At 42.4% G+C, this 6,883-nt stretch overlaps 1 long non-coding RNA gene and 1 pseudogene across 3 annotated transcripts in view; one reads left to right on the forward strand and one right to left on the reverse strand.

Annotated features, from left to right (window-relative positions):
- Nucleotides 1–4,175: 4,175 nt before the first annotated feature.
- LOC125610381 lies at nucleotides 4,176–4,578 on the reverse strand (annotated as a pseudogene).
- A 620-nt stretch (nucleotides 4,579–5,198) lies between these two features.
- LOC107142055 overlaps nucleotides 5,199–6,883 on the forward strand; it is a 5,851-nt gene continuing 4,166 nt past the window's right edge. For 2 of the 3 annotated variants that reach the window (XR_001503507.2, XR_007352144.1), the window contains exons 1-2: nucleotides 5,221–5,349; nucleotides 5,497–5,724. This is a non-coding gene — a long non-coding RNA (uncharacterized LOC107142055). Of the gene's footprint in view, nucleotides 5,350–5,496; nucleotides 5,725–6,050; nucleotides 6,138–6,883 lie in introns of all 3 variants that reach the window. The other variant, XR_007352145.1, reaches the window with a different exon arrangement.

A 6,883-nucleotide genomic window follows, 5' to 3' on the forward strand; every position in this document is an offset into this window, starting at 1 on the left:
GGGAAAATATCTTCTGACCTAAAATCATAGGACCATACACTTAAAAGTGAAAGAGACACTGCAATTCCAGCTACTGGGTAGGCTGAGGCAGGAAGGATTGCAAGTTTGAGGCCTGCCTGGGCAACTTAGCAAGACTCAGACTCAAAAAATAAAAAGGCCTAGGGTGTACTCAGTGGTTGAGGAGCCCTGGGTTCAATGTCCAATACTGGGGATGGAGGTAGTAAAAGAGGCCTTCAGACATTTTAGTCTAACTCCTGTCCCGCTCCTCACAAAACAGATGGGGAAATCAAGGACCACAAAGCAAAAGAGACTCACCTCAATGACTTAGCATGGAACAGTGAGCCCTGAATGATAGCCAGGCTTTTCTCATCATTTCCTTCTGAACATAAGCCTCTTAGTCATGCAGACTGGAAGTGGATTCCTAACCTTGCATCAACCAGCTCTGTCTTTGGATAGTGATATAACATCTCTGATTCTCATTGTCTGCATTTGTAAAATGAAACAATAACATCTACCTCACTGGCTTACTATAAAGATTAAATTATATAGTGCATGTAGAGTATATAATAATTTAAATATGAATATAGTTCCCACTTTACAGACGAGGAACTGAGGCTTGTTGCAATTTCTCTTGGTTCAGGATTGTATTTCAAATCAAAGGGAAGCACACAAAAAGCCAAAGGAACCTGTGTGTGAAAGTTGGGTGGCCACAGGTGAACCAAGCTTTCCTTGCACTCGTCACTGGGAACTACCTTTCTGTCCGGGACCTCAAGAAGACACCATGCACCCAGTGACCCTCCCTGCCTCTGCTGCCTAATGCACAAACAGGTTGTGAAACAAGCTGGGCAGTGACTCAGCCTGGTAGCCTGCTCTGCTGGTTGGAACCAACAGGCTGGAGCTGTCTGGGTGAGCCTTGAAAGGACGTGGTGTCTGACAAACATGTTGCTTGTCAAATCCCTGATGGGGATGCCAAGCACAGACTGTGAACTCTGGTCCTTGAGGCATCATGAATGACTGAACTGGGGTGCCAGCGTTGTATACAACATCTCCTGGTTGTTTTTCTAGTCTAATAACCATCAGGGACAATTTCAGGGAGAGGGGAACATGTTAGAGGCTGGGAACCCCTATTTCTTGAAAGTCAGTGTGGTGTGGTGGCCAGGACCTCTCTGGGCTTTTGGTGTCCACAATATGCAGACCTGAGTTCTGAGCCCTGATTCTGCTGCTTACTGTCTTTGTGATCCTGGGCAAGAGGTTTACCCCTTCTAAATTTGAACTTCCTTATTCTATAAAATGTTCACCTTGCAAATTTGTCTTTTAGAGATAAAACATAAATGGCTCCAATTCAACAAAGGGCAAATTCCACCTACACTAGGGTAAAAAGTAGGCACTTCCTGAGGACTCAGTAGCCACAGAGAATTTTTGCACTGACCCTAGCACCTGGGGACACCCAGAGACCACATCCTGAAGAACAGACCACGCACTTCAGCTTCTCCCAAGGCTAGCAGCTCAGGAGCCCTTTGCTGTATATATCCTAACATGTAAGGGGCTTATGAATATTTTTCATAATTAAAAATAACTAGCCAGGCATGGTGGCACACACTTGTAATCCCAGTGACTCAGGAGGCTGAGATAGAAGGATCATAAGTTTGAGGCCAGCCTCAGCAAATTAACAAGGCCCTAAGCAACTTAGTGAGACCCTGTCTCAAGATTTAAAAAAGGGGGCTGGGGCTGTAGCTCAGTGGTAGAGCACTTGCCTCGCAGGTGTGAGGCCCTGAGTTCAATCTTCAGAACCACATAAAAATAAATGAATAAAATAAAGATTTTTTAAAAAAAGATTTTTAAAAGATGTGGAGGACTGGGGATGTGGCTCAGTGGTAAAGCACCCCTGGTTTAATACCCAGTACCAAAAAATAAAAATTAAATTAAAATTAAAAATAACTTATGGGGGCTAGAGTTGTGGCTCAGTGGTAGAGCATGTGCCTAGCACCCATGAGGCACTGGGTTCGATCCCCAACACCACATAAAACTAAACAAACAAAATAAAATGTTGCACCCATCTACAACTAAAAATATTTTTAAAAAAAGCCCTGTGGGATGAAAATGTAGATAAAAGATGTAAATTTCCTGAAGCATAGAAAGCTCCATAAATTGATACCAGAATCCTTTGCCAAAATCTGTCCCTTCCCACTCCAAAGGGAAATTGCCCCTCTCACTAGCTAATGGCTTATTTTACTTTTTTCTGGTATTGGAGATTGAACCCAGACCCCTTTTCATTTTATTTTTGAAAAAGGGTCTGTCTAAATTTCCTCAAACTTGCAATTCTCCTGCCGAGTCTTCTGAGTAGCCAGGAACATGTGTGTGCCACTGTGCCTAACTAGCTAAGGGTTTATTTTGGAGGGGTGGATACTCAACCACTGAGCCACATCCCCAGCCCTATTTTGTATTTTATTTAGAGACAGGTAATCACTGAGTTACTTAGCACCTTGCTGTTGCTGAGGCGGGCTTTGAACTCTTGATCTTCCTGCCTCAGCCTCTTGAGCTGCTAGGATTACAGGCATGTGCCAACGCGCCCTGCTAGCTAAGAGTTTTTGTTGGTTTGGTTTGGTACTGGGGATTGAATCTAGGTGCTCTCTACCCCTGAGCTACATTACCAGCCCCTTTTATTTTTTATTTTGAGACAGGATCTTTCTAGGTTGTATAGGACCTCGATAAATTACTAAAACTGGCTTTGAACTTGTGATCCTAATGCCTCAGTAATCCCTCTGGGATTATAGTCATGCACCACTGTGTCTGGCATAAAGGTTGATACTATAGTAGCAACTTTCCCACTCACCCAGAATTAGCAGAAAAGCAATCAGCACAGATATCCTAAACACAAGCCTCAAGCCAATTGTAGAGCTATGATCCTATTCATCACTGGATTCACTTCCTCATATTAGTAGGAAAGGAAATTTTGCTTAGCCATACTGGGAATCAAACTCAGGGCCTTGCTTGTACAGTCAAGTGCTTCTCCCCTGAGCTACATCCCCAGACCTTTTTATTTAAATTTTGAGACAGGGTATCACTAAATTGTCCTGGCCAGGCTCAAACTTGCTTTCCTCCTGCCTCAGCCTCTGGAGTCACTGGGATTATAGACATGCTCAAGAAACATTTTTAATCAAGGGGTGTGGTAGGACATTATGGCCCCCAAAGATTTCCAAGTCCTAATTTATGAACCTGTCAATGTTAACATACACAACTTAATCTCTTTGTAGATGTATTTAAGGTAAATGTATATAGATGAGGAGATTATCCTGGATTATCTAGATAGGCCCTCAATAAACTCACTATCATTATAAGAGGAAGATTTGACTACAGAAGAGAAGGCAATGTGTTATGGTTAAACATGACCCCTAAAGTACATATGACGGGAAAAATCTCCAGTGTAATAATGTCGAGAGGGGGGACTTTTAAGAGATGGTTAGAGTGGGAGGGCTCTGCCTTCATTAATGGATTCAAGCTGTTTTCCCAAAGTGATGAGTTTGGTCTCCTTCCCTTCTTCTCCCTCCCACAAATGCTCTCTCACTGTATGATACCTCTCCATGTTATTATGCAGCAAAAAGACCCTCACCAGAGTTAGGCCTCTCAACCTTAGACTTCCCAGCATCCGGAACTGTAAGAGATACATTTCTGCTCCTTATAAAGTACCCAGTCTGTCGTATTCTGTTATAGCGGCACAAAACAGGCTAAGACACAACGTGGTGACCAAAGCGGAGATTGGAGTGACAAGACCTTAAGTCAGAGAACACAAACAGTCACCAAAAAGTGGAAGAGACAAGGAATGAATTTACCCCTGGATCATTCAGAGGAACCATACCAGCTAACACCTTGAATTTATTTTATTTTTTTAAATATATTTTTAGTTGTAGATGGACACAATATCTTTATTTTATTTATTTTTATGTGGTGCTGAGGATTGAATCCAATGCCTCATGTTTATGAGGCAAGTGCTCTGCCACTGAGCCACAGCCCCAGTCCCTTGAATTTATTTTTATCTCTTTTCTTTTTTTATTTTGGTACAGGAGAAAGAACCCAGGGGAGCATAACCACAGAGCTACATCCCCAACCCTTTTTATTTATTTATTTATCTGTACAAAACATTTAATTTATTGATCTTTTGGGGGGAATTTCATGCCTCACCACTGTATTACAGGAGTCATTGATTTTGTAGCTTTTTCAACATGGACTGGTTTCATCTTCGTGATGCTCAGGAATCAGTTCTTCCTGCAGAGGTTCTGGAGAGAGGCTTTTTGAGAAGTATGCAGCTTCCTTCTGTATGTTACAAAAGCTTTATTTACTTGGTTAACTTTTTCACCATTCACAATGTTTATCTTCTTAAGATTAGGGGTAATTGGTTTTGCTTTGTTTTTAGCCTTAAAGAGGTTTTTTGTTTTGTTTTTTTTTTTTTTTTGCTAGATATATAAAATACACTTCTGGACTTCTGTCCTCTTAATTTGTTCTAGCCATCATCTCTCATCAGACCTGATTTACCCATTACATGCCTGCTCAAGTTCCAGGTGACACCATCTGCAGGCACATGATTCCCCCTTTTTTAATTGTGGGACAGTGTCTCACTGAGTTATTTAGGGCTTCACTAAATTGCTGAAGCTGTCTTTGAACTTATGATTCTCCTGCCTCCACCTCCTGAATCACTGGGATTACAGCCTGTGGTACTGTGCCCAGTTCCCCTTTCCTTTTATGTCTTTCTAGAGCCTGTGTAGAATTCCTTAGGATGACATTTGAGGACTTTTATAATTGTATTAGCATGTTTCTGGTTGCAAATGGCAAAAAGGCCTACTCAACTTGTTTTGTTCATAAAAGATAATTTTTGGTCATTGAACTAAAAAGTATATGTGAAGACTTCAGGCATAGCTGAATCTAGAGACTGAAATATTATTGTAAATAATTGGTCCCTCAAGCCAGGATCAGTGGTGCACACCTATAATCCCAGTGACTAGGGAGGCTGAGGCAGGAGGATTGCAACTTTGAGGCCAGCCTTGGCAATTTAGTGAGACCCTGTCTTGAAATAAAAAAATAAAAAGAGCTGGTGATGTGGCTCAGTGGTAAAGCACAGGGCTCCATTCTCAATATAACAACAACAACAAAAGGTCTTTCTCTCTTTATCTCCTCCCCTCAGGCTCCCCTCCCCCTCCCCAAATACTGGGTTTGAGCCCAGGTTCTTGCACATGCTAGGCAAACACTGAGTTGCATCCCCAGTTCTTTTTATTTTGAGATAGGGTTCCACTAAATTGCCAGACCAAATTGAAACTTGCAATCCTGCCTCAGCCTCTCAAGTCACTGGGTTTACAGGTGTGTGCCACCATGCCCAGCTCTTTCTCTTTCTCTCTCTCTCTTTAAATACAGAAGGGTGGGTTTCATTGTGGCATGTTCGTACATATGAATTTTGCTTAAAGTTCTTTCCCAGTACCTTCCCCACCTGACTTTCCTTTCTCTTAGATTTCCTGATTCCTGTTCTCCCCAAGAATTCCAATAAATATTTGGGGAAGAATTCTCACTGGCCCAGCTGACAGTCATTGTTGCTCTCTAATCAGCCAGACCAGACTCCATTGTGCACCCCCATCTGGGGATATGAGAGTGGAGTTAGGACCACCAAACCAAATGGGACATGGGAATTACTAAAGCAAACAAGAGCGTGCTATTTCTAAGAGGTGGAAAGGAGGCTGGGTAAGTAAATGCAGAAATTCTTTCCAGATTATTTAGCATGGAATTCAGTTTGTCCTCACCAGCATGGCCCTTGGGAGATGTTTATAGTTCAGTATCCATTCTGATTAATTTGTGCATATACCCGTTGGCTTGTTAAATCTGTTGAACATCACCTCTGCCCATTTCCACCGAATAGTTTTGCCTAGTTTATCAACTTTCCCAGCCAGATCTTCTGCTCCTACCCCTGCATACACACACCTCATAGCCCAACCTAATGGTCCTACTTTTGGGGACATCAGTCTATAAAAGCAGAGTCTGATTATTTTCATTTCTACTTATCTTCAAAGACCAGTTCAACCAAGGCCCCATGAGGCCTTTGTACTGTCCTCACCTGGAATTGACCTTAGACTTGCCTCACCCCACCTGAATACTCTGTGAGTGTGTCTCTCATTGTCTCTTTCTTTTTGTGGGGTGGGGGTACTGGGGATTGAACTCAGGGGCACTGAGCCACATCCTGACCCTATTTTGTTTTTTACCTTTATTTATTTATTTATTTTTATGTGGTGCTGAGGATTGAACCTAGGGCCTCGCATGTGCTAGGCAAGCACTCTACCGCTGAGCCACAGCCCCAGCGCCCCCAGCCCTATTTTGTATTTTATTTAGAGACAGGGTCTCAATGAGCCTTGCCATTGCTGAGGCTGGCTTTGAACTCAGAATCCTCCTGTCTCAGCCTCCAGAGGCTCTGGGATTACAGGCATGTGCCACTACGCCTAGCTCTCATTGTCTCTTTGATTGGAATTAAACATTTATTGTGGCTCTCTGCTGAGACTGCACCCTATTAATCTATGTTCCTCAAAGTCTGTCACTTACTTAGTCACGTGACACTTATAAACTCCTTCACCTCTTTTAATGTTCTTTTTGTTTGTTTGTTTTTTGTGGTGCTGGGCATTAGACCCAAGACCTCATCCAGGCTAGGCAGGCACTGAACCACTGAGCTATACCCCCAACCCTTCCTTACCTCCTTTAGCCTTCATTTATTTCTTTGTAAAAGAGGGATGATGAAGCTGGGAATGTAGCTCAATGGTACAGCTCTTGCCCTGGAGTGGACATATGTCTTGGGATCAATCCCTAGCACCACAAAAATAAGCAAAAAAAAAAAAAAAAAAAAAAAAAAAAAAAA

Source organism: Marmota marmota, unplaced genomic scaffold, assembly GCF_001458135.2.
Source record: "Marmota marmota marmota unplaced genomic scaffold, marMar, whole genome shotgun sequence".
NCBI lineage: Eukaryota > Metazoa > Chordata > Mammalia > Rodentia > Sciuridae > Marmota > Marmota marmota.